The sequence below is a fragment of the Bubalus kerabau genome, chromosome 2, assembly GCF_029407905.1.
Source record: "Bubalus kerabau isolate K-KA32 ecotype Philippines breed swamp buffalo chromosome 2, PCC_UOA_SB_1v2, whole genome shotgun sequence".
NCBI classification, from domain to species: domain Eukaryota; kingdom Metazoa; phylum Chordata; class Mammalia; order Artiodactyla; family Bovidae; genus Bubalus; species Bubalus kerabau.
Window position 1 is genome coordinate 140256155 of NC_073625.1, and position 27972 is coordinate 140284126.

Here is a 27972-nt window from a genome sequence, read left to right on the forward strand (position 1 = left end):
CTTCTGAAGTCATCTTATTTCCTGTTTGCAACTCTGGAATATCTAATTGGAAGAGTTAAACCTGGAGGATATCAGCTGAGAAGGTGGGTACATACTTATTAGATTATCACTGAAATGCAATAGATATTGTCTTTGGTGTCCACCCCAAATCAAGCTTTGTAATTGATGTTGGAATAAACAAGAACCTCCATGAAACTCACAGTACAGCAAGAAAATAAGAAGCTTCATGACACACAGTATAGCAAGAAATAGAGACAAGGAGAAAACATAAATACGGCTTTCTAAGAGAACAATAACAAAGTCAGAAAACAAAAATCCTTTGTCCAGACAAAATGTATTTAATAGAGAACAGTGCCCTCACAGCACTATATAACTTTCTTTTTCTGCTATTTTGGAAGTACTTGGTACTCTTTACTAAAAAAGATGAAAAAACAAAAAAAGAAAAGATGAGAAAAAGAAGAAAAAAAAAAACTGCTGGTGGAGTAACAGAAGCCCCAGGACTTCAAAATCTCAGTGTTGGATTAGGAAGGGATTTAGTAATTAATAAAGACTAAAAGACATCTAGTTAAAACAAGAAATCGTATTTCTTTAACTCTTACTCTAATTAAGTATATATTCTGTTTAAACATGAATAATATTAATAGCTATATCAATCTATTTTTACCTATTCTCACAAAGAAAAATCTTTTATTCTTTCCTCTGCCAGCCACATTTATGTTCATATTTCAAACTCACAATAAAAACATCTCTGTTAATTGGGATGAGATAACATCCGAATGGCTAAATAGTCTGTCCCTGACTGAAGAATCCACATAGCTAATCTCGCCACTGCTCACAATTTCAATGCATCACAGATTTTTCAATGTTTGGTTAAAAGTATTCATTTATTTGATATCTATCACCTAATTGGTTCCAATTTTCAGCAAAATAGAGAAAAATAAAATTTAGTACATGTGTATATATCTTCAATTTAGTACTGTTCACCTGCACTATATGCTGCCTTCTTGATGAGTATAAATTTCAATACTTTGTATACTTACATAAAATTACATTTTTATTTGTATCAAATGGGAAAGTATTTATTGCTCTAAACTTTATCTGTGCCCAGTATCCCAGAATACTCTAGAAGTCTGCTATTGAAACTTCTTGAACAAGCAGGCATTATTTTAAAGCCCATTATACAGAAACTCAGGCCCACCCAAAACTTTCTGAACCAAAACCTTCTGTGACAGAATTTTCAGGTAATTTATATGTACATTAAAATGTATGAAAAACTGTTCTAAGAACTTTGTGAGTATTGTTACAGATGAGCAATTACCAAGACACTTTACAACTGTCTAAATTGCCAGGTTAAGATAACTACTGAGGGACTGCAAGCAGTGACAGTTATGGGCTAAAAAAATAAAATAATACTACAATTTCAATAAAGTAGGAAGTTTAGTTTAGCTCAAATTTTGTGTTAAATCAAAATTTACTACATAGCATGACAAAAAATTTTAAGTGAAGGTACACCTAATTATAGACTACTTAAATAGTTGATGGCAATTCAGTTCAGTAATTTGCTCTTTATTGCAAAGTGTTAAGTTAAGGACTGGACAGTGGTAAAGATGAGGGATGAAAGAGTACGTGTCCTACACAAGCAAAGACAGGATCTACATCTTTGCATCTAGATACTCAGAACAATACAGACACACCATAGGCGATCAATAAAGGACCGATTAATGAACACAGAGTGACAAACATATGGTCTCTATTCTCAAAGAGAGAGTACAGAATCCTTTTAGGAAGAAACATAAGAAGAGGCATGAAAATATAAAAATCCAAGTATAATTGGTAGCACAAAATCCATGGAAGTTGAGAGGAGATGAAAACAAAAGCATAGAGAGAGCTGTCTAGTAAAAAAAAAAAAAAAAAGAGTCAAGAATTGTGAACTTTGAAATTGGAGGGAAACAATTAATTTTACAACATGGAGAATCTGCAACATGGAGAAATAACAAAATGGCAGAAAGGTAATTAATTAAGTAATGAAAATAAACTTTATTGGAATTCATTGTAAATTAGGAGGGAAAGTATGGTGAGGAGAAAAAAAGCAAAGGGCAAAAGAGAAAGAGTAAAAATAAGTAGGGCTGAACCAACACCAAACTGTGACAAGGAAAGACATTTAATTTTTTATTTTTTTTATTTTTTTTTATTTTTAAACTTTACATAATTGTATTAGTTTTGCCAAATATCAAAATGAATCCGCCACATGTATACATGTGTTCCCCACCCTGAACCCTCCTCCCTCCTCCCTCCCTATACCATCCCTCTGGGTCATCCCAGTGCACTAGCCCCAAGCATCCAGTATCGTGCATTGAACCTGGACTGGCAACCCATATTGTAGTCTAATTATAGTTAATATTATATCACTTCACAAAAAAAAAGAACAAAAGAAATCTGGAATCCATAGATCAAGCTATCCTTACCCCCACCATCATTTAGTTATCAGTTCAGTTAAGTCACTCAGTTACATTCAACTCTTTGCGACCCCATGGACTGCAGCACGCCAGGCTTCCCTGTCCCATCGCCATTTCCCGGAGTTTACTCAAACTCATGTCTATTGAGTCAGTGATGGCATCCAACCATCTTATCCTCTGTCTTCCCCTTCTCCTCCCACCTTAAATCTCTCCCAGCATTAGGGTCTTTTCCAGTGAATCAGTTCTTCACATCAGTGGCCAAAGTATTGGAGTATCAGCTTCATCAGTCCTTCAGATGAATATTCAGGACTGATTTCCTTTAGGATGAACTGGTTGGACCTCCTTGGGACTCCAAGGGACTCTCAAGAGTCTTCTCCAACACCACAGTTCAAAAGCATCAATTCTTTGGTGCTCAGCTTTCTTTATAGTCCAACTCTCACAACCATACATGACTACTGGAAAAACCATATCTTTGACTAGACAGACCGCCATTGGCAAAGTAATGTCTCTGCTTTTCAATATGCTATCTAGGTTGGTCATAACTTTTCTTCCAAGGAGCAAGCATCTTTTAATTTCAAGGCTGCAGTCACCATCTGCAGTGATTTTGGAGCCCAAGATAATAAAGTCTGTCACTGTTTCCATTGTTTCCCCATCTATTTGCCATGAAATGATGGGATTGGATGCCATGATCTTAGTTTTTTTGAATGTTGAGCTTTAAGCCAGCTTTTTCACTTTCCTCTTTCACTCTCCTCTTCATCAAGGGGCTCTTGTTCCTCTTCACTTTCTGCCATAAGGATAGTGTTATATGCATATCCGAGGTTATTGATATTTCTCCCTGCAGTCTTGATCCCAGCTTGTGCTTCATCCAGTCTAGCATTTCTCATGATGTACTCTGCATATATGTCAAATAAGCAGGGTGGCAATATAAAGCTTTGATGTACTCCTTTGCCAATTTGGAACCAATCTGTTGTTTCATGTCTGGTTCTAACTGTTGCTTCTTGACCTGCATACAGATTTCTCAGGAGGCAGGTCAGGTGGTCTGGTATTCCCATCTCTTTAAGAATTTTCCATAGTTTGTTGTGATCCACACAGTCAGGCTTTTGCATAATCAATGAAGCAGAAGTAGATGTTTTTCTGGAATTCTCTTCCTTTTTCTATGATTCAGCAGATGTTGGCAGTTTGATCTCTGGTTCCTCTTCCTTTTCTAAATCCAGCTTGAACATCTGGAGGTTCTTGGTTCATGTACTGTTGAAGCCTAGCTTGAAGAATTTTGAGCATTACTTTGCTAATGTGAGATGAGTGCAATTGTAAGGTAGTTTGAAGATTCTTTGGCATTGCCTTTCTCTGGGACTGGAATGAAAACTGACTTGAACATAATATGTCCTTTTTCTTTATCTGCTTTCAAGACTTTATCTTTGTAGGTTTGTGTTTATAATTTGTATTGTTATGTGCCTAGCTGTGTTTTTCTTTTGTGTATATATCCTACTTATTGTTTGCTAAACTTCTTTAATAGGTAAATTTATATCTTTTACTAAATTGTGCAGTGTTTGGCCAACAATCCTTGTTATATTTTGTGCCCCTTGTTTGTCCTTCAGTCCTTTCAAGACTCTTATATGTATACTAGACCTTTAGATATCATCCCTGAGGTCCTTAAAGCTCTCTGTTTAAAAATATTTTTCTTTCTGTTTTTCAGATTGTATAACTTCTGTTATTTTATCTTCCGATTTTCCTGTTCTTTCCTCCATTGTCTCCAGTGTACTATGCAATGAATTATTTATTTCAAATATTTTCTTTTCAATTCCATATTTTATTAGTTATCTTCAGTAGTTGCTTTTTTCTGAGAATTCTTTGATTTTATTTGAATATATTTTCTTTACTTTGTGCATGGTGATAAGGACTTCATTAAATCCAGCTGATTTCAGCCTCAAGATCATTGGAGCATTGACCTTCATTATTTTCTTGAGAATAGTTTGTGTTTCTTGGTCTTTCGTAGGCTGAGCTGTTTTAGATATATACTGTACGTTGTGAATATTACATTGTAGAGTCTTTGAGCTTTATTATAATCCTATGAAGTTTATTATTTTTGTTTTTATTGACTTACTTGCTTGGATAGAACTAAAACTGTTTTGGGCTCCAGCTCAAATTTCAGTGTTATTTTTTCTTTCTTCTTTGATGGGCTATTAGTTTTTTTTTTTTTTTTTTAACCAGGGGCTTCAAGCTTAGAGTTGAAAACATAACAGAACTTCTGCTGGGTATTTCTTAAAGTTTCTACTTTTTAAAAACTTGTGTCTTTTAAAATTTCAAAATACTTTAAATTCTTTTGTACTTAATTTTTATAATGTTTATTTATTTTATAGTGTTTTCCATAAGACTTCAATACTATATTACTAGCCATTTTATTAATATTATGATAATCATTAAAATTTTTCTAATTTGTATTATTGGTTTTATATATTAACTATTTCTTTTTAAAATTATCTTTTTTTCTTTTCTGTAATAGGTTTTAAAACTCTTATTTTGCCCTTGGGGGTTTTGCTAATAAACTGTTTTAAACTTTCAACTTTTGTTGTTTAACATATCTTTTTTTAATGTTTTTATGCTATAAATTGGAAGAAATCCATGTGGATTTAGAAGTAGACTTCCATCTCTCTTAGTAAGGAGGATTTGTATACTTCTGTTTTATTTGACTTTCCCCTATGTATAGGAGACTGTCTCCTATTTGACTTTCTATCCTATATATAACACCCATATCCAGCCATCTTCATCTCATTCTTGCAAATATGAACTCTAAAATTGTAACCAGAGACATCAAGTCTTCACTCATCTTGAGATATCTTAATAATAATCATAATAAAAGTAATGTTTAATATGTGATTTTTATGTGAACTAATGGAAGTCACCATTATGGATTTTATTTGAAGGTTTTCTCTTTGAATGCAGAGAAAACAGTACTTTCTTAATTAATACCCAGGTTCAGTTCAGTTCAGTTCAGTTGCTCAGTCGTGTCCACTCTTTGTGACCCCATGAACCGCAGCATGCCAGGCCTCCCTGTCCATCACCAACTCCGGGAATTTACCCAAACTCATGTCCATTTAGTTGGTGATGCAATCTAACTACGTCATCCTCTGTCATCCCCTTCTTCTCCTGCTGTCACTCTTTCCCAACATCAGAGTCTTTTCAAATGAGTCAGCTCTTCTCATCAGGCAGTCAAAATACTGGAGTTTCAGCTTCAACATCAGTCCTTCCAATGAATAGCCAGGACCAGTTTCCTTTAGGATGGACTGGTTGGATCTCCTTGCAGTCCAAGGGACTCTCAAGAGTCTTCTCCAACACCACAGTTCAAAAGCATCAATTCTGCCCTTCAGCCCTCTTTATAGTCAAACTCGCACATCCATACATGACTACTGGAAAAACCATAGCATTGGCCAGATGGACCTTTGTTGACAAAGTAATGTCTCTGTTTTTTAATATACTGTCTAGGTTGGTCATAACTTTCCTTCCAAGGAGTAAGTGTCTTTTAATTTCATGGCTGCAATCACCATCTGCACTGATTTTGGAGCCCAGATAAATAAATTCAGCCACTGTTTCCACTGTTTTCCCATCTATATGCCATGAAGTGATGGGACCAGATGCCGTGATCTTAGTTTTCTGAATGTTGAGCTTTAAGCCAACTTTTTCACTCTCCACTTTCACTTTCAAGAGGCTCTTTAGTTCTCCTTCACTTTCTGCCATAAGGGTAGTGTCATCTGCATATCTGAGGTTATTGATATTTCTCCCGGCAATCTTGATTCCAGCTTGTGTTTCTTCCAGTCCAGCGTTTCTCATGATGTACTCTGCATATAAGTTAAATAAGCAGGGTGACAATATACAGCCTTGACGTACTCCTTTTCCTATTTGGAACCAGTCTGTTGTTCCATGTCCAGTTTGAACTGTTGCTTCCTGACCATACAGGTTTCTCACGAGGTAGGTCAGGTGGTCTGGTATTCCCATCTCTTTCAGAATTTTCCACAGTTTATTGTGATCCACACAGTCAAAGGCTTTGGCATAGTCAAGAAAGCAGAAATAGATGTTTTTCTGGAACTCTCTTGCTTTTTCGATGATCCAGCGGATACTGGCAATTGATATGTGGTTCCTCTGCCTTTTCTAAAACCATCTTCAATGTCTGGAAATTACCGGTTCATATATCGCTGAAGCCTGGCTTAGAGAATTTTGAAAATTACTAGCATGTGAGATGACTGAAATTGTGCTGTAGTTTGAGCATTCTAAATAGACTTCAAGATAAACAGTATTACCATGGATGCACTTGCTAATAATAAATGAATTTATTCACCAGGAATACCAACATTCCATAAAGATATTTGGGCCTTATAAGAAATCTTTAAAATATATGAAACAAAAATGAACAGAAAAGAGGAGAAAAAGACATTTACATAATAGCAACTGGATATTTTAACATGTATCTTTAAGAATTTGTCAAGATGTTTTTAGAAAACTAGACCAAAATTATATAAGCTCATAGATGAGCTGAATGACAGTTTAACCCTTTCATTTTTAATTGATATTTATAGAAGAGAGCATGCAACAATTGTTGAAAGTACATTCGTCAGATGAACATGGTACATTCACAAAGGCAGACCATGTGATTGGCCTTTAAAAACAAAATCACAGTAATTTAAAAAGTACTGAAGTGTACAGGTTAAAGACAAAATAACAGGGGATAGTAGAAAATATTTTTAACTAAATGATAAGAAAGATACAACATACAAAATGTATAGGGGAAAAAACATAAAGCAGTGCTTTGAGGAAATCTAGTTTCAAATGTCTTTATTATTAAAAAAAAAAAAAGTTAAAACCAAGTATCTAAATGTCCATTTTAAGAAAAATAGAAAATTTTAAAAAACAAATTGAACTGAAAGTAAGTAAAAGGAAAATAATCATAAAGAACAGAAATCTGAAATAGAAGATTATAAAGCAATACAGAAAATCAGTGAAAGAAAAAAACTTCTTCCTTGAAAAGTTCAAAACAATCAATAAACACATAAAATCAGTATGATCAGGAAATATGGAAAGAAAACACAAATTAACAATAACAAGAAATGCCAGAAGGAATATCATTCAGTTATAATAGAAATTAAGGGTAATAGAGATTAATATAAACAACTTTACAACAATACAATTGACAACTTAGATAAAATGGACAGATTCCATGAAAGGCACAGTCTTTAAGGGCCATACAAGAATAAACTGAAATTGAATTAAAGGGAAATATTCCCATAAATAAAAGTCCAGTCCCAGATGGTTAACACTCAAGAATTCTACTAAACAATTACAGAAGAAATAATACCAATCCCATAAAAGAACTTTCAGGAAACAAAAAAGAAGGAAAAACTTCACAACTTATAAAGCCAACTTTAATAGAATGTCAAAACAAGTAAGTGGGGAGGGGCATTCTAAGAAAATAAATCTACAAACCTATAAACCTGCATGGAAAAAAAAATCCTTAGCAAAATATTAACTAATTGAAATCAGCAATATATAAAAATGATGATACAGCTTGATGAAATGGAACTTTTCTGAGCAATGCAAGGTTGGTTTAATAATTGAAATTCAGCATGTAATCAATCATACTAACTGTGGTGACTAAAAAAGAGGCCAATATGATGTTATCAATAGACATTTTTAAGAACAATCTCAAAATTCAATACTCTTTTTTGGTTAAAAGAAAAAAGTCTCAACAACTTAGTAACCAAACAGAATTTCCAAAACCTGATACAGCACATTTATTTAAAAGTATAAAACAATACAAAATATGTGTACTGATATCCTTTTGTGGCATCTCTTAGATTTCTGAGAAATAAGTGCAAAAATGAATGTATATTTCTGAAATCTCTGGTACAGTCAACTAGCCAAATAAATACAATTAGAAGCATATCTTCAGTCTTATGTTTAAACAATAATAATAAACTCCTCCTTGATTAAGCCTCTTAAAAAACCAACGACAGTGGCAAATAACCTGCTTAATTATGAAAATCTGAATACTTTCCTTAAGATTGGAAACAAATCAAGAACATCTGCTTTTACCATTTCTATGCAAGTTTGTGCTAGAAATATTACTCAGTGAATCACAGTTAAGAAAAAATAATGCAATGAGACATATGGAAAGGAAAAAGTAAAAACATTAATTGTGAACAACATGATCATCTGCATAAAAAACCATAAAGAACTGATCCAAAATCTATTAGACTAGAAAGTGATTCTTTAAAAGTAGCAGGATAAATATCCAATGTCAAATATTATATTTATATAGACCAATACCTAACATGATATTAAAATTAAAAGCAATTCCATTTATGATAGCATCACTATATGAAATATTAAGAGATAAATTTAACAAAAGTTGCAGAAGATCTATGCAAGAGAGTGAAAATCACAAAACACTGCCAACATAAATTAAAGAAGTTCTAAATGATGGAGCAATATTCCATTTTGTGGATTAAAAAATATTTATTCTCCAAAATTAATCCATAGATTCAATATTATCATTCATAAAATCCCTACAGCTTTTTTGTAGAAATTGACAAGCAGACTATAAAAATTATATGTATATACAAAGGAATTTAAACAGCCAGAACAACTGTCAAGCTGCTTACAAACTCACATGAAGTGAAGTATGAAGTTAAGTCGCTCAGTCCTGTCCGACTCTTTGCGACCCGTGGACGACTGTAGCCCACAAGGCTCCTCCGTCCATGGGATTCTCCAGGCAAGAATACTGGAGTGGGTTGCCATTTCCTTCTCCAGGGGATCTTCCTGACCCAGGGATCGAACCCAGGTCTCCCACATTGCAGGCACATGCTTTAACCTCTGCGCCACCAGGGAAGCCCCGTAAAACTCACATGGTAATGTCTAAAACATTGAAAGCAATTTAGTAAGGAATAGCAATGTCAGAGGATTCTTACTATCTGACTTCAAGAGTTAGCAAAATTCTACAGTAATCAAGGCTAATAATATCAGTAATACAGGGATTAAAAATGGCTAATAGATCATTGATACAGAATAACAAGCTCAGAAACAAATTCCCATTTATTTAGTCATCTGATATTTGATAAACATGCAAAAGCAATCAAATGATAGTGGGAAAGTCTTTTCAGTAAATGTGCTGGAATAACTGGATATCCATAACTGGAAAAGAAAAAAAAAAAAGACTCTCAGCTTCTATCTCATTTCATACACTAAAATAACTCAGATCATACATTTAAACATAAAATGCAAATAGAAAGCTGTTGGAAAACATACAGAATGTCTGTATAATTTGAGGGTAGTCAAAATTTCTTAAGTAGGCCACAGAAAATACAAACCAAAAGAGGAAGAGGGATATATATATACACATATTAGACTTCATTAAATCAAAAAGTTCTACTCAGTAAAGAAAAAGAAGAACATTGAGAAAATTAATAGGAAAGCAATAAACTCAGAAAATTATCTATAAAACATAAATCTGACATGGGACTACAATCAAGGATATATTACAGAACATTTACACTCAATAATAAAAAGACGACCAATAAAACAAAAGAGCAAAACACCTGAAAGAAACACTCCATTAAAGATTTACAAATGGCCAATTAGCACATGAAAAACCGCTCAACACTTTCAGTCAGGAGCTAAATTTAAAGGAAAAACAAAATAAGGTGTCACTGTAAGTCTACACTGACTAGAATGGTTAAAACTAAACAACAAAATACCAAAACATACACATCCCCATCTAGCAACGCTAAATATTGGCAAAGACATAAAAAAATTGGAAAAACAAGTTAAAAAAAAACACAAAGAACCAAACAGACAAGTCTACATTGTAGAACATTCTACAGAACAATCATTTGCTAGGGTGAAATGTAGTAATTTTGAATATGAGGCAGTGACTATATAGAACGTTATTGTAATTTTCTTTCAAGTTTTATAAATATTTAGAAACTTTCCCAAAAAAATTTAAAAATAAGAGTATGAAGCCCAAGGAAACACTGTGTGTATATATATATATATATAAATCCTTAAAAATGTCAGCTCTATAATATGACATACACAAATTAACTCAAATACATCATCCAGTCCATATGTATTTGCAACAGACAAGAGTACACACTGAAATTGTTGATTAACTGATCCCCATTTTTATTAGCAGGTTCATCTAATAAGCACAAACTGCAACCTGTTATTAAATGCCGAAATGAAGCCATTTTATATTCTTTGAACCAGGAAGCATGTAAGAATGAATTCCTTCACTACACAGGCAAAATATGGCACATATCCAGAAGGCAAAGACTGTGGTTCATACCTCATAAACACGCCTGGATTGAATTCTCAGACAAGTGACTCAACAGCTGTGTAACCTGGGGCATGATATTTAATGTTGCTGAACTTCAATTTCTTCATTTGTAAAATGAGGTTGATAACACTCTACAGGCATACATTGAGGAATAAATGAAATTCACTATATGTAAAACTTTAGTACAGAATATGGCATATAATATAAACTCAATAAGTGGAGCTCACTTTTTTTTTACTAAAAATATTTATTGATAAATAAGAATATGTCTAACAATGACCTGCAGCTGTATGATAGGCTCAAAAATCCAGAAAGTTCTTTCTACCAGGACTCTTAGGAAGATATTTGTAATTGTCATGTTATAATATCAGTATTTCAAATTTTAAACCCAAGGTACAGAGTTGCACTAGTAAAATTAAATTCCCAAATATGGAGAATATTATGTTTATTTTACTCCATTATTTTTATAAAATAAACCAAAAGACTATGTAACTGCCAGAGAGAAATAAGTTTGAAAAAAGTCTCAAGAAATAAGGATTATGCATAGTAGTCTATAGTTTACATTCATATTGTTTGAATATTTCATTTGAGCTGATATCGCCTTCTCAGGTAGTTTATTTATCTCTCCAAAATTTAAAAATGAGAGGCATAAGTGTATTAAAAAAAACAAAAACTGCATTTTACCACCAATAGCAAATTTGAAGAGATACTATTCTTGTTGCCTAGTTGCTCAATGCCTTAAAACCAATTTATTCACATATCATTTTTTTAATAATTCAGTGCAAATGAATCAAAGATCACTGATTCATTTATTCTTTTATATTCTTCCACTTATTCTACTTTTATATTGGCCAGACTCTGATGCAATGAATTACAATCATCCCTGGTACTCACAAGGGATTGGTTCCAGGATCATCCCTTGTACCCTCCACATACCAAGACCCAAGGATGCTTAAGTCCCTTATATAAAAAGTCACAATATTTGCATATAACTCACATATGACCTCTGGTATACTTGAAATCATCTCTAGATTACTTATGAGGCCAATACAATACAGTTCAGTTCAGTCGCTCAGTCGTGTCCGACTCTTTGCGACCCCAAGGACTGCAGCACACCAGGCCTCCCTGTCCACCATCAACTCCCAGAGTTTACCCAAACTCATGTCCATCGAGTCAGTGATGCCATCCAGCCATCTCATCCTCTGTCGTCCCCTTCTCCTCCTGCCCCCCAATCCTGCTCAGCATCAGGGTCTTTTCCAATGAGTCAACTCTTCGCATCAGGTGGCCAAAGTATTGGAGTTTCAGCTTCAACATCAGTCCTTCCAGTGAACACCCACAACTGATCTCCCTTAGGATGGACTGGCTGGATCTCCTCGAAGTCCAAGGGACTCTCAAGAGTCTTCTCCAACACCACAGTTCAAAAGCATCAATTCTTTGGCGTTCAGCTCTCTTCACAGTCCAACTCTCACATCCATACATGACCACTGGAAAAACCATAGCCTCGACTAGATGGACCTTTGTTGGCAAAGTAATGTCTCTGCTTTTTAATATGCTATCTAGGTTGTCATAAACTTTCCTTCCAAGGTGTAAGCATCTTTTAATTTCATGGCTGCAATCGCCATCTGCAGTGATTTTGGAGCCCAGAAAACAATACAAATGCTATGTAAATAGTTGTAAATACAATTTAAATGTTATGTAACTACCAGCACACAGCAAATTCAAGTCTTGCTTTTTGGAACTTTATGGAATTTTTTCCATGTATTTTTGATTTGAGGTTGCTTGAATCCAAGAATGCAGAATTCATGGATATGAAGGGACAACTGTATTGCACTTGTAACAGATTCTAGACCACTATGTTTAAAAAGATTTTCCCATGGACTTCCCTGGTGCTCCAGTGGTTAAGAATTTGCCTCCCAATGGAGGGGACATGGGTTCCATTCTTGGTCTCTGAAGATCCCACATGCCTGGGGCAACTAATCCCGTATACCACAACTACTGAAGCCCACGGGCCCTAGAGCCTATGCTCCACAGCAAGAGAAGTGATCCCATGGAGAAGCCCACATACCACAACTAGAGAGTAGCACCCCCATCCACAGCAGCAACTAAAAAGAGTCTGCACACAGCAACAAAGATGCAGCTCAGCCATAAATAAATAATTTTTAAATGCTTATAAAATATCCTACTTTTTAATACGATAGCCTACTTTATTTATTATGCAATTCTGATTGCTTAATTACTATATTCTAATATCTTTTTAATTTAATAATTTTAATAGAAACATGAACCATAGATATGCACACCAATTTTAACCTTAGCTGGAAAGCATCCAAATCTACGGGAAATCCTTAAGGCAACAAAATGCTATCATTTTAACTTTCAATTCTTTCTGCATTTAAACATTGGTAACTCACAAACTTATATATCGTTGTTTAGTTGCTAAGTCATGCCCAACTTTTCTGCAGACACTCTTGAAGTATACATGTGTCAAAAGAGGTTGAAATCGAAAAAAAGTTAAAACAATAATAAAAAAATAGTGACATAGCATTCATGTCACCTTTAATCATCATTAAAGGTAAACAGCATTCAGAGATTTTATCCTGCTCAGTTCAGTTCAATTCAGTCGCTCAGTTATGTCCGACTCTTTGTGACCCCATGAACCACAGCACGTCAGGCCTCCCTGTCCATCACCAACTCCCGGAGTTCACTCAGACTCATGTCCATCGAGTCGGTGATGCCATCCAGCCATCTCATCCTCTGCCGTCCCCTTCTTCTCCCGTCCCCAATCCCTCCCAGCATCAGAGTCTTTTCCAATAGGTCAACTCTTTGCATAAGGTGGCCAAGTACTGGAGTTTCAGGTTTAGCATCATTCCTTCTAAAAACACCCATGACTGATGCGCTTTGCTGGAGCAGCCGTGAAGAGATACCCCACGCCAAGGTAAGGCAAACCCATGTCAGACGGTCGGTGTTGCAAGAGGGCATCAGAGGGCAGACACGCTGAAACCAGAATCACAGAAAACTAGTCAATCTAATCACAGGGACCACAGCCTTGTCTAACTCAATGAAACTAAGCCATGCCCTGTGGGGCCACCCAAGACGGGAGGGTCATGGTGGAGAGGTCTGACAGAATGTGGTCCACTGGAGAAGGGAATAAGAAACCATTTCAGTATTCTTGCCTTGAGTATGAAAAGGCAAAATGAACAGTATGAAAAGGCAAAATGATAGGATCCTGAAAGAGGAACTCCCCATGTTGGTAGATGTCCAATATGCTACTGGAGATCAATGGAGAAATAACTCCAGAAAGAATGAAGGCATGGAGCAAAAGCAAAAACAATACCCAGCTGTGGATGTGACTGGTGATAGAAGCAAGGTCCGATGCTGTAAAGAGCAAAATTGCATAGGAACCTGGAATGTTAGGTCCATGAATCAAGGCAAATTGGAAGCGGTCAAACAGGAGATGGCAAGAGTAAACGTTGACATTCTAGGAATCAGCTAACTAAAATGGACTGGAATGGGTGAATTTAACTCAGATGACCATTATATCTACTACTGTGGGCAGGAATCCCATAGAAGAAATGGAGTAGCCATCATGGTCAACGAAAGAGTCCGAAATGCAGTACTTGGATGCAATCTAAAAAATGACAGAATGATCTCTGTTCGTTTCCAAAGCAAACCATTCAATATCATGGTAATCCAAGCCTATGATCCAACCAGAAATGCTGAAGAAGCTGAAGTTGAATGGTTCTATGAATACCTACAAGACCTTTTAGAACTAACATCCAAAAAGATGCCCTTTTCATTATAGGGGACTGGAATGCAAAAGTAGGAAGTCAAGAAACACCTGGAGTAACAGGTAAATTTGGCCTTGGAATACGGCTATTATTATTAGCAAAGGCTAATTGAGCTTTGCCAAGAGACACACTGGTCATAGCAAACACCGTCTTCCAACAACACAAGAGAAGACTCTACACATAGACATCACCAGATGGTCAACACCAAAATCAGACTGATTATATTCTTTGCAGCCAAAGATGGAGAAGCTCTATACAGTCAGCAAAAACAAGATCAGGAGCTGACTGTGGCTCAGATCATGAACTCCTTATAGCCAAATTCAGACTTAAATTGAAGAAAGTAGGGAATACCTCTAGACCATTCAGGTATGCTGCTGCTACTGCTGCTAAGTCACTTCATTTGTGTCCGACTCTGTGCGACCACATAGGCGGCAGCCCACCAGGCTCCCCCTTCCCTGGGATTCTCCAAGCAAGAACACTGGAGTGGGTTGCCATTTCCTTCTCCAATGGATGAAAGTGAAAAGTGAAAGTGAAGTCGCTCAGTCGTGTCCCACCCTCAGCGACCCCATGGACTGCAGCCTTCCAGTCTCCTCCGTCCATGGGATTTTCCAGGCAAGAATACTGGAGTGAGGTGCCATTGCCTTCTCTGATTCAGGTAGGACCTAAATCAAATCCCTTATGATTATACAGTGGAAGTGAGAAATAGATTTAAAGGACTAGATCCAGAGAAGGCAATGGCACCCCACTCCAGTACTCTTGCCTGGAAAATCCCATGGACGGAGGAGCCTGGTAGGCTGCAGTCCATGGGGCCGCTAAGTTGGACACGACTGACCGACTTCACTTTCACTTTTCAGCTTCCTGCATTGGAGAAGGAAATGGCAACCAACTCCAGTGGTCTTGCCTGGAGAATCCCAGGGATGGGGCAGCCTGATGGGCTGCCATCTATGGGGTCACACAGAGTCGGACACGACTGAGGTGACTTAGCAGTAGCAGTAGCAGATCTGATAGACAGAGTGCCTGATGAACTAGGGACTGAGGTTCATGACATTGTACAGGAGACAGGGATCAAGACCATCCCCATGGAAAAGAAATGCAAAAAAAGCAAACTGGCTGTCTGGGGAGGCCTTACAAATAACTGTGAAAAGAAGAGAAGCAAAAAGCAAAGGAAGAAAGGAAAGCTATAAGCATCTGAATGCAGAGTTCCAAAGAGTAGCAAGGAGAGATAAGAAAGCCTTCCTCAGCAATCAGTGCAAAGAAATAGAGGAAAACAACAGAATGGGAAGGACTAGAGATCTCTTCAAGAAAATTAGACATACCAAGCGAACATTTCATGCAAAGATGGGCTCGATAAAGGACAGAAATTGTATGGACCCAACAGAAGCAGAAGATATTAAGAAAAGGTGGCAAGAATACACAGAAGAACTGTACAAAAAAGATCTTCATGACCAAGATAATCACGACGGTGTGATCACTCACCTAGAGCCAGACATCCTGGAATGTGAAGTCAAGTGGGCCTTAGAAAGCATCACTACAAACAAAGTAAGTGGAGGTGATGAAATTCCAGTTGAGCTTATCAAATCCTGAAAGATGATGGTGTGAAAGTGCTGCACTCAATATGCTAGCAAATTTGGAAAACTCAGCAGTGGCCACAGGACTTGGAAAAGGTCAGTTTTCATTCCAATCCCAAAGAAAGGCAATGCCAAAAAATGCTCAAACTACTGCACAATTGCACTCATCTCACACACTAGTAAAATAATGCTCAAAATTCTCCAAGCCAGGCTTCAGCAATATGTGAACCGTAAACATTCAGATGTTCAAGCTGGTTTTAGAAAAGGCAGAGGAAACAGAGATCAAATTGACAACATCTGAAGGATCATCAAAAAAGCAGGAGAGTTCCAGAAAAACATCTATTTCTGCTTTATTGACTGTGCCAAAGCCTTTGACTGTGTGGATCACAATAAATTGGAAAATTCTGAAAGAGATGGGAACACCAGACCACCTGACCTGCCTCGTGAAAAACTTGTATGCAGGTCAGGCAGCAACAGTTAGAACTGGACATGGAACAACTGACTGGTTCCAAATAGCAAAAGGAGTACCTCAAGGCTGTATATTGTCACTCTGCTTATTTAACTTATATGCAGAGTAGTACATCATGAGCAACACTGGGCTGGAAGAAGCACAAGCTGGAATCAAGACTGCCAGGAGAAATATCAATAAGCTCAGATATGCAGATGACACCACCCTTATGGCAGAAAGTGAAGAGGAACTCAAAAGCCTCTTGATGAAAGTGAAAGAGGAGAGTGAAAAAGTTGGCTTAAAGCTCAACATTCAGAAACGAAGATCATGGCATCTGGTCCCATCACTTCATGGGAAATAGATGGGGAAACAGTGGAAACAGTGTCAGACTATTTATTTGGGCTCCAGAATCACTGCAGATGGTGACTGCAGCCATGAAATTAAAAGTCACTTACTCCTTGGAAGGAAAGTTATGACCAACCTAGAAGCATATTCAAAAGCAGAGACATTACTTTGCCAGCAAAGGTTCGTCTAGTCAAGGCTACTGTTTTTCCAGGGGTCATGTATGGATGCGAGAGTTGGATTGTGAAGAAAGCTGAGCGCTGAGGAATTGATGCTTTTGAACTGTGGTGTTGGAGAAGACTCTTGAGTCCCTTGGACTGCAAGGAGATCCTACCAGTCCATTCTAAAGGAGATCAGTCCTGGGTGTTCTTTGGAAGCTCTGATGCTAAAGCTGAAACTCCAATACTTTGGCAACCTGATGCGAAGAGTTGACTCATTAGAAAAGACTCTGATGCTGGGAGGGATTGGGGGCAGGAGGAGAAGGGGACTACAGAGGATGAGATGGTTGGATGGCATCACTGACTCGATGGACGTGAGTCTGAGTGAACTCCGGGAGATGGTGATGGGCAGGGAGGCCTGGCATGCTGCGATTCATGGGGTCGCAAAGAGTCGGACACGACTGAGTGACTCAACTGAACTGAACTGAACTGAACTCTTCCATATCATAGTCTAAAAATTTATAAATATACTTTTAAATAATTCATGGGTCAAAGAAAAAACCAGAAAGGTAATATAGAGATCTCAAATAGTAGGAAGAACACTACATGTTTTCTAGGATACACCTAGAAGAGTATTCAGAGGAATATTCATAAGCTGAAATGCATATATTGGAAAAGAAAAAAGATTTAACAAAACTAGGCAAAAGTCTAACTTAAGACACTGGAAATTAAAATTTGAAATAATTAAAAAGGACGGAAGATTTTAAATCTAAGTAAAAGTCTAACTTAAGACATTAGAAATTAAAATTTGATATCATTAAGAAGGAAATTCTATTTGAACAAAAATTAATGAAATATGCAAATGAGTTATACTGGTATAAATCAGGCAAAAGTTGATTTATGTGAAAAGAAACTGAGAAAACAGAAACTCCAAAACTGAAGAGGACTGTATTGCCCAGGTATGCATCTTAAGCAGGAGACAGCCATTCATGAGCACTGAAGGATAAAATAATAAAGAACAATTAGCATTATACTCTTGCTTCTTTCCTGCCATTGCCTTGAACCACATAATGCCTGTTCTGAGAGCTGCAGTGACTCAGCTCTTCCTCAGTATCTAAGAAGTACATTTAAGTGATACAGAACCTGTGTATGTGAAGGAATAAAAAAACAGAAGGAGTACTAAAGAGACTTATGAAGTCTTTTCTCCACAACTTTCGCTCCAAATCCCCAACTGATAATTACAATCTAAAGTTCTTAGTTTTTGTATGCCATGAGTCCCTTTGACAGTCTGCTGGAACCTATAAACCTCATCTCAAAATATCCATTAACACAGCATTACAAAGAAATTAAATTGAAATTCAACCATCAAAATATTTTTTTGTATTTATGGTATAGCATTATGTGTGCTTTTGAAAAAATAAGCTTTAACTGTGATAGCAACAAGACTAGAACTTACTGTAATTTCAAAATAATAGTAAGCAGAAATAATACTTGAGATATATATCTCTAACACTAGCGTCATGAAAACATTTGTGAGAGTCATTGAAAACATCTGAGATATGTACTGTGATAATATCTATTAACATGTTAATTATTTAAAGAAATGTTAAAATTCAGTTAGCTAAGACTGAAAATAAAAATGAAATTTTGTTTCACATATTCTGATGCTTTCCCCTAATGCACTTCACCTCAGGATAAAAGAGAGAGGCTTTGATCCTAGAATTTATCTTCTTGTACAAGATAGACTTTCTATGATTTTGTGTTCCTTGGACCTCACTCTACTCCCTATGGGGCTCTTCTTTCCTGGTGGCTCAGAGGGTAAGGAAATCTGCCCACCATGCGGGAGACCCAGGTTCAGTCCCTGAGTAGAGAAGGTTCCCTGGAGCAGGAAATGGCAACCCACTCCAGTAGGCTTGCCGGGAGAATTCTGTGAACAGAGGAGCCTGGCGGGCTACAGTCCACGGGGTGGCAAAGACTTGGATACTGCTTAGCGACTGACACTACTTCCTATGGTTCACCCACTCCCCTTCATTCCCGGCTCCCTGGGGCTAACAGGGGCTATCACCTAAGCCTTCACCATAAGGATTATCTGAGAGAGTAGGCAGCATGCCCAAGGGAAAAGAAATGGAGAAAGAAAGAGGAAGAAGAGAAGAGTGACTATCCCGTGACCACTCTATCTAGGGATTCAAAATACCAAGGGATTTACAATTTTTTTTAATTGAAATCCCTACGTGATATTGTGAAGAAGCAGAAAAATAGTCCTATAATTCACTTAGAAAGTAAAAACCTATATCCAGGAAAATTTTGATAGTGCATTAGAGGTATAGCATCTGCCTAGAATGTGGGAGACCCGGGTTCGATCCCTGGGTCAGGAAGATCCCCTGGAGAAGGAAATGGCAACCCACTCCAGTACTCTTGCCTGGAGAATCCCATGGAGGGAGGAGCCTGGTAGGCTACAGTCCATGGGGTCGCAAAGAGTCGGACAGGACTGAGCGACTTCACTTTCACTTTCTTTCAGATGGAGGGGATAGTGTTAGGAATACAAATGATTAGATTACCAAAACCAAAAGACAGAGGTAAATCTACACTGGGGGAAAAAAAAATCAAGTATATTAAAACATTTGTATTGCATGTCAAATTAGTAATTTCAAAAGTATTTTGAAATTACTTTGAAAGAAATGAGTTCCTCTTCAGACTTTATATAAAAGAGAAATGGGGGCATATTAAAGTTTAATTGTAAAAAATGAAAATATAAAAGCACTAATAATATATACAGATTAGTATAATCTATGAGTGAAGATGTTTCCATATGTGCCATCAGAATTGAAAATAACACATAAAGGACCACTTTATTTGATTACACACATGTGAAATACAACAAACACTACCACAAACAAAAGCGGAAGACCAATTACAATTTAGAAATAGTGGAGAGGTTCTGGAAAACAAAGTCACTATGTGTAAATTGATAAGATAGAGTTAATAATAAAAGATGTCAGCAATTCATGAGACATAAAAATGCTTTAATTATTAATATAGAAATGAAAATTAAAGTACCATTGAAATGCAATTTTGTCACTTATCAAACTGCCAAAGTTTTTTAAAATGAAAATATTCATGCTAATGAGGGTGTGATGAGATGGATACTTTCACACTCTGCTGGTGAGAATGTAAACTGACATAATAATATTCCTCGAGAGAAATTTGGGAATGTCTTTCAAAGAGCCTTAAAACCTTCATATACTTTAAGTGAGCAATTCAACATCTAAGTGAATACCTTTACAAATTTTCTAAAATGTGTAACAGTTATCATCACATTAATATTTAAGTAAATAAAATACTGGATTAGTCACAAAGTACCCAATACAAGACAAGTAATATATCATGATATACCTATATAAAAATGTTTTATCCAACAACTTACTTAATTTAAAGAATATGTAGAAATTTAGGAAAATACACAGTCCCCATATATTTAAGTTAAATGAAAAAGGCGAAATTTACTTGAAATTTGCAAAACAAAAAATTAATGTCTTACTATGAAGGTCAGAAGAAAATAGATTAAATTGATAACAGTTCATAGCTCTGCATGATAGTTTATATGTAATATTTTTTTTAAAATTTCCATGATGATTCACATTATGTTATAGTCAGAAAAATAGTAAATGCTATTTTAAATAGTAGGTACTTACTACAAATATTTCAGTAGCTGTTATGAATCATCACTGGAAAATAGTAATTCTGGAAAAAAATAAAATTCTGTGTACAAAATGTCTCTAAAATAGCAAATACTTGGAGCATAATCATTTTATCATTGGGAGCATGGATTCTGGAGCTGGGCTGCCTTGGTTTGAACAGCAGCTTTTTCTGTCTTAATTTCCTCATCTAAGAAATCAGAATATTACCACCAGACTAATAATAATAACACAAATATCTACCTCCAGGCATGCTGGTGAAGATTTCAATGAGTTAATTCATGTGAAGTATTTATAAGAGTACCTGTCACAGTACATAGAGTATAAGGGTTTGTGTACACACACACCTACACATGTACCCATGCACATATACAAACTCACTGTGCTCATGAAATACTAACTACTTAATACCCGATTGATTTTATTTTACTTATAGTGATGAACAAATTAACTAAACATTTTAGAATTTTGTTGCAGCTTAGTTTCAAAGACTCTGCAGTTACTAAATTCAAGTAACATTTACTGAAAGAGCTTAGAGACCTAGATAAGTGATTGACTAATTAAGTTGAATAATTAAAAAGCCAGAACTATCACCTAGCCAAATTATCCAGAGATTTCCTATTGATAAATTAGAAAATTTACCACATTTACTACCAATCTAATCAGACTAAATCCTGTTGATGTCCTTGACTGGGTAATTATGTAATCAGACATTGAAAGTAATTGCTATAAATCTGTCTTAGTATCTATCCAGACCCCACGGGCAACATCTTGGACCTATTCTTCTTATATTTTCCATTGGTTTATTCAGATCTGAACACATATGTGCAGAGCATCACCAATATAACATGTTCATTTAAAAAATATTTCAAAACTAGAGAAAGGAAAGTGAACTTTATTTTCACATTTTCTGTTCAGTGAAAGTTCAATATTAATTTCAAATAGAAACCCATCATTCATTTATTTTCCAAGAAGCAAGTCATGCATTGTCTCCTATCAGTTTAATGTCATTCATCTGATTCTGAGTCTGCAAATCCATAATGCAATATCCAGTTTGTGGTCAGCCCCAGGATTCATGTGCTTTGCACATTTCATTTGCACAAATGAAAAAAAAATGAAAATAATAGAGGGTTAGAGAAGAGGAGTTGCCTAAACTCACACAAATATGTGACAGCACTAGAATATACTCCAATCCCTCTGAAGCAAATCTAGCAACTTTTCAACTGTCTTATATAAGAAACACCCTACAAATTGTCCATTGCTTTACATATTCAGGTCAGATTTCTTTCCAGTTTTCTTCAATGACAGTTGCAAATCTCTATCACTGTCTGCAAGTCTCCTATTTGACTCCAATTCTCACTTTTATAACGTCTTTTTCTACTTCACACACATGCACCCCAAAAGACAAAAATTAAGATGATTGTGTGCTTACACCCTCAATCGTAAGCCCTTTCTCAAATCATATCAAATCTTCTTCTTTTTGCGGACAGCTGATTTTTCTTCCTTGTCCCAGATAATTTTGATGGTTCCTCCCCCATCAAATTTCCATCCCCTGTGGTCTTGACTAGGCTGTCAAGCCTGTTCCCCACCCCCACCTTTGTCTGTAATGCCCCACCTTTTTTCTGGCACATGGCCAGGAAAAGTCAAGCAGAGAACTTCTCTGGATTGATATTTCAACACCGAGAGCAGAAGAATCTTTTCCCTAGAGGTTGCTAAAATGGAAGGACTGAAATCTGCACCTATCAGAGACCACCAAACTAATGACACACAAAAAAGCCTGTGTGCAGAATTAAACCAGCACCATGAGGGACCATGATTGTCACAGCTGCAATGACTTTGATCCTCTGGATCTAACTTTATGGAAGTCAGTTCCAGCCCTGATTCCCACAAGGATGAGAATCCATCAACTGCTTTTTTGCTTGTGATATTTTGGGTTGGTATTTTTAAATATATATCAGTTCTATCTCTTCCCTCTTCCACTTCCTCTCTGCCTCCCTCCTATATTTTCTTACCTCCTTCATCTTCACTCTTACCAAAGGTTTCCTTTCATCATTTCAGAAACTTTGCTTCACCAACTCATTCCGTCACAGCCTTCATTTTATTTTTTCACATAACAAAGACAGATTCCATGGCATATCCTGCTCTATTAACTTCCATCTTTCTACTTTCTTTCACAATTAAGCTTCTTGAAAGAATAGTCTATACTTGTTTCATCCACTTTAGCAAAAGGTTTTAGCCCTATTTCTCTGAACTCCGGGAGTTGGTGATGGACAGGGAGGCCTGGCGTGCTGCGATTCATGGGGTCGCAAAGAGTCGGACACGACTGAGCAACTGAACTGAACTGAACTGACTCTGTTGAATGCAATACGCAAGAGTTAAAATTGATATACTCTTTTCCAAATCCAATTTTCATTTTTCTGTCTTTGTTTTATGTAGTCTATCTCCAACAAATGACATTATAGATTACTACTCCTTGAAACTTACTCTTCCTTTGGCTTCAAGGTCCATTCTCTTTGCTTTCCTTCTTTCATTATTCAATCTCAGATTCCTACAGGGCATCTGTTTCCATGCCTATCCCTTAAATGTATTCTTAGGGATATTATTATTTTAATTCTTGGCTTCATCTCCCTTTTCACAGCTTCACCTACCACTTATATGTAAATAACACACATGTCCATATTTCTAATCCAGATCTTCTTTCTGGATTCTGAGCAATATGTACAAATGGTTGCCGATGCTCATTTCATTCAGATATTACAGACAACCTCAACCTCAACAAATCAAAACATGAATTAGTCACACTCTCCTCTGTTCTTCCTTCTCCCCTCCTTATCTTGGTCAATATCACTATCATCCATTCAATTGCCCCCACAATGACCTTGGTTCAAGTTAACAGCTTAGATTCTTCTCTCTTTCTCCAACTCATAATCAATCTATAATCAATACTTATGAATGCTACCTTCTACATGCAAGTAAACAAATTTTCTATCTCTTCTAGTATACTGAAATATTCTATTACTGGTCTCTCTCTCATTGATAAAACCCTATCCACTCATACTCTATAGAGATATCAGAATGACCTTTCAAAATACAACTTAATTTTCCACTCCAGTTTAATGATGGATAAGGTATAGATTCTTCATGTTAGCACACCGGACCCTTCATCTTAGGGTCCTTCTTGTTTCTTCAGTCCATTTTCACAAGCTATGACATCTATTTATTATAGAGTTTCATAAAATGCTCTATATTCGCAACCTATTTATTTATTCTAGGGCTGTACCCATCCTATTTATTTATTCTTCCTGGAATTCCTACTCCAGTATCAAGAAAGCTCACAAACACCAAAATACACACACACACACACACACACTCATCAGTTTTAGAGCAATTTTCAAAGAGTTGATAAACAGATTCACAATATGTATGTGGTTATCTTACCTAATGGTTTTAACTTCTAAAAGTTACACTAAAGAATATCCAAACTTTCCTTTCATATACAGGTTATAGAAGAAAAATCATTTTTATGTAGATTATAAAATTTGGACTTTTTGCTAATACCTGCCTGGAAACCTATTTTCAACTTACAGCATTACTACTGTCTCTAGAGGACAAAGTCCCTGTTCTGCTGGTCAAAGGGAGACATCCACTTGCTTTCAGTTGAATTATGTCTTCCTGCCACATGGGGTTTTGTTCTCTTCTTGGCCTTCTCCTTAGGTAATTCTCCAGCTTATCTCACTCTCCTCTCAAGTAATCAATATTTATGAGGCACTGGAGGCAGAGAACTACAGTCATAAAATATAACACCATGCCGACTTCACTAATTTCTCAGAGAAGAAAATGACTCCCTTCCTTCCTTTCATCCCATTAGCTGGAATGGACGCCAATTCTTTTAAAGCACAAGGCTTGTTTACTTAATAAATGGATCCAATTAACTGATTTCTAACAACATTTACCAGTTGATCTCTTTTAGAAACTTATCCAGATACAAAGATTAAAGTATTTATATCACCTTCAAATTTTATAAATCTTGCTAAGAGTAATGGGCTTAGTCAGAAAAGATAAAACATACACTTGAAGAATGATTAATGATAATTGTTCACTAAGTAAATCAATCATTCATTAATGCATGCTACAAATATTTATTAGATTCCCACTACATCAAACATCATGTAAGGATCTGGGGATTCAGTGCTGGACAAGATATAGTACTTGCTCCCCAAAGGTTTGCTCTAATGAGTCAGACTTGTAAATCATATGAGATATTTTGCTTTTGATCAGCTGATTCTAATTCATACACAAGTTGAATTAGAAGTTGGAAAGTTGGAAATAAAAATAATAATAACTCTACATATAAATGGCAGTAAGAGAGTTGAGTAATCAGATGCTAAGTAATAATATATATATGTATGTATGTTTTCATGCATGTATATATATATACTTGCATACACACAGATTATAGTTATCTCATAAGGCTTTTATTAATCAGGAAACAATGCAATGATTTAAGAAAATGTTTAAAACATTATATATGTAACTTTTTACATATATACATAACATTGACTACACTAACACAAGTTGTTGCAGTAACATTACTTTGCAACTAAATTCTATTTTTCATAAATTTTAGTAATTATAGAGGTGTGACCTGAAATTGTAAGTTAATTAATAAAAAATTAAGTATCATTATTATTTGTTCATTTTTGGAAAACTGATTAGCCAGGGTGTAACTATGTCAGTAAATTTCATTCTGCGCTTAAGATAATTTGAAAACTATTTTTAGTTTACATATAATATCAAAATATCAGAAACCATATTAACTTGCTATACTTAACTTCTACCATTTCATAAGAACATATAATAAAAAATACATATATTTTATGTTTAAAATAACCAGGGAAAATTGTGGTTATCATTGTGTATATGTGTGTGTACATATATATATATATATCTCTCAAATTACACATAATGACTTTTAAAACATTAACAAGATGATTTCTTGTTTTTCTGTTCTGTTCTTACATTTCATTTAAATGCTGCATATTTGTATGTGCAGGTAGTTTATATATATGTGTGTGTGCATGTGTCTGAATCTGTATCATCTATGGGTATGCCTAACTGGACATATCTATAAATGCATAGGTATTTTTAAGAAATAAATTGGAATTAATTTTTTAGGATGATGTAGCATTTCACAGAGTACATGGCATGTTTGCTATGCAAGACTTCCAGAACAATTTGTTCAATCAGTTCCTGATTCAGGTTTATTTAATTTGTTTTCAAGTAAAAGAAAGATGATTTCTTTTGTCAAGTACTAAAGATTCTATCTCATACTAGCTAACAGTGGTTCTAAAATTCTGAAAGAAAACAAACTAAACTTGAACAGGAAAAAATGATGAAGGAGGAGGAGGGACAGTGAGAGAGAAGGAGGAGGAGAAGAAAAAATATACGCAGGACTATAAACTTCACTAGAGACCTGGCCTAGTTAACCATATATTTTTTACTTCCTTTATTTCGTTCTAGGTTTGAGGCTAATAGTGGCACTCTTTCTGCTGCTCCTGGAAGAAATTTTATAAGGAAAGGCAGCCCTCTGCCAGATTACTGCAGAGACCAACATTCTTAATTTTCAGAGGTAGGAGATTCGCCACCTTGTTAAAGGCAGCCCTGTGTTATTAGCCTGCTGGCATCCTGGCGGCTGCAGCGTGCACAGCAGATTTCTCCTCCTGACCAGTAAGAACATGCTGAGAAGCTGACTTAAGGATATTTCTTTGGGGACTGTAAAGTGAATGCACACATTTAAAGTAGATGAGGAATTATTCCCCAGTGCAAAGAGAAATCCATTATTTTATTATATAATACTCCTATTAACAGACCATTGGCAGTGGGCAAATTGAAGGGGAGGGGTGAGAGAGAGTTTTCTGGAAGAGACCCTGTTGGATCACTATCTGAGAGGAGTCATACTCAAGATTCAAATTCCTTAAGTGGCAATTATTTCACTAAAGTTTATAATTTTTCTTTTCTTTCTGGTATTCAAGGTGTACATTTGAAGGTCAAAGCAGAGAAAGTTGAATTCATTATAAACATCTTTTCTGCAAATTAGAAATTACAGAACTTCAAAGCTCATTTTCCACAGTGGGGAAACCATCCCTCCTTTTAACCCAATGGCCAACATTCAAAATGAACAGAGAAAACAATGTCTTCTTTGAAGTTTTCTGTCATTATTCTAGGAAGGTGTGCTATGCTTTCCAGGATAATAAAGATTCTCAATTTTCAGTAATTATAAATACAGCTTTTCAGTATTTCTTTTACTTTGTAATAGTTTAAATTCACAGACTTAGAGACAGCATTAACATTTTTCATAGATCTTAATATTAGGAAGGATACTGGACCATAAATAGATTTCTATTGTGTGCTTACTGATTCTTTGATTATCAGAGGTTTGGGCTTCTCATTACATGAATAATTTCTTATACTGTATACTTGAAAGTAAGCTTTATATAGAATTAGAAGATTTGCTTCCTCAATATATCTGTCTTTTGTGAAATAAATACTGATCTCTGAAATACTGCATTCTTTATGGAATTTACAATCCAACACTGTTTAATTATTCATGATGAGAGATACATCAACCCAAAAGATTCCTGAGAGGACAGATAAAACCAACTTGCTATCTTATTTTGGTCAAAAACTCAAGAGTTAAATAAAAGTAACTTAACATAAATAACAGATTTTTTAAAAGTTGATAATTGAAAAATGCTGAGAACAAGATACTGCAGGCATAGTAATTAAATTCTCTAAGAACTTATGTCCCTGTGACATTTTTTGTGTTCACATTCTAGGTAGGACTATTTCTTTATTAATAATAGTAAGAGAGAAAAATATTAATTTTCAGTAAAAAATATTAAATAGAGGATAATTTTAATAAGTTTAAGGAGGTTGGAAATATTAATAAACTCCTTCTACCCAAGGCACAATGCTAGATACTGGCAGTTCCTCAAGGTTAACTCAAATACAATTTGCTAAAAGAAGCTATTTTCTATTTAACTATTTAATATAATTCCTAACTACAAATTTTACTCTTGAAACATTCTTTCTGCATAAAGAACACAATTCCCTACATGGCTCACCTATACACTTTCTATATAGGTCAAGATGTAAGGAGGTAAAACAATGGAGTCATTCATAAAGGCATAATGA

The 27972-nt window shown here is 35.7% G+C and overlaps 2 long non-coding RNA genes across 2 annotated transcripts in view; one reads left to right on the forward strand and one right to left on the reverse strand.

Annotated features, from left to right (window-relative positions):
• LOC129644923 (uncharacterized) lies at positions 1-27064 on the forward strand. Its single transcript, XR_008711061.1, has 3 exons — positions 1-83; positions 26299-26407; positions 26811-27064. It is a non-coding gene; the product is annotated as an uncharacterized LOC129644923 (long non-coding RNA).
• Positions 9401-27972, reverse strand: part of LOC129644922 (uncharacterized) — a 96570-nt gene continuing 77998 nt past the window's right edge. Inside the window, exon 3 of the long non-coding RNA XR_008711059.1 lies at positions 9401-9635. This is a non-coding gene — a long non-coding RNA (uncharacterized LOC129644922). The remainder of the gene's footprint in view (positions 9636-27972) is intronic.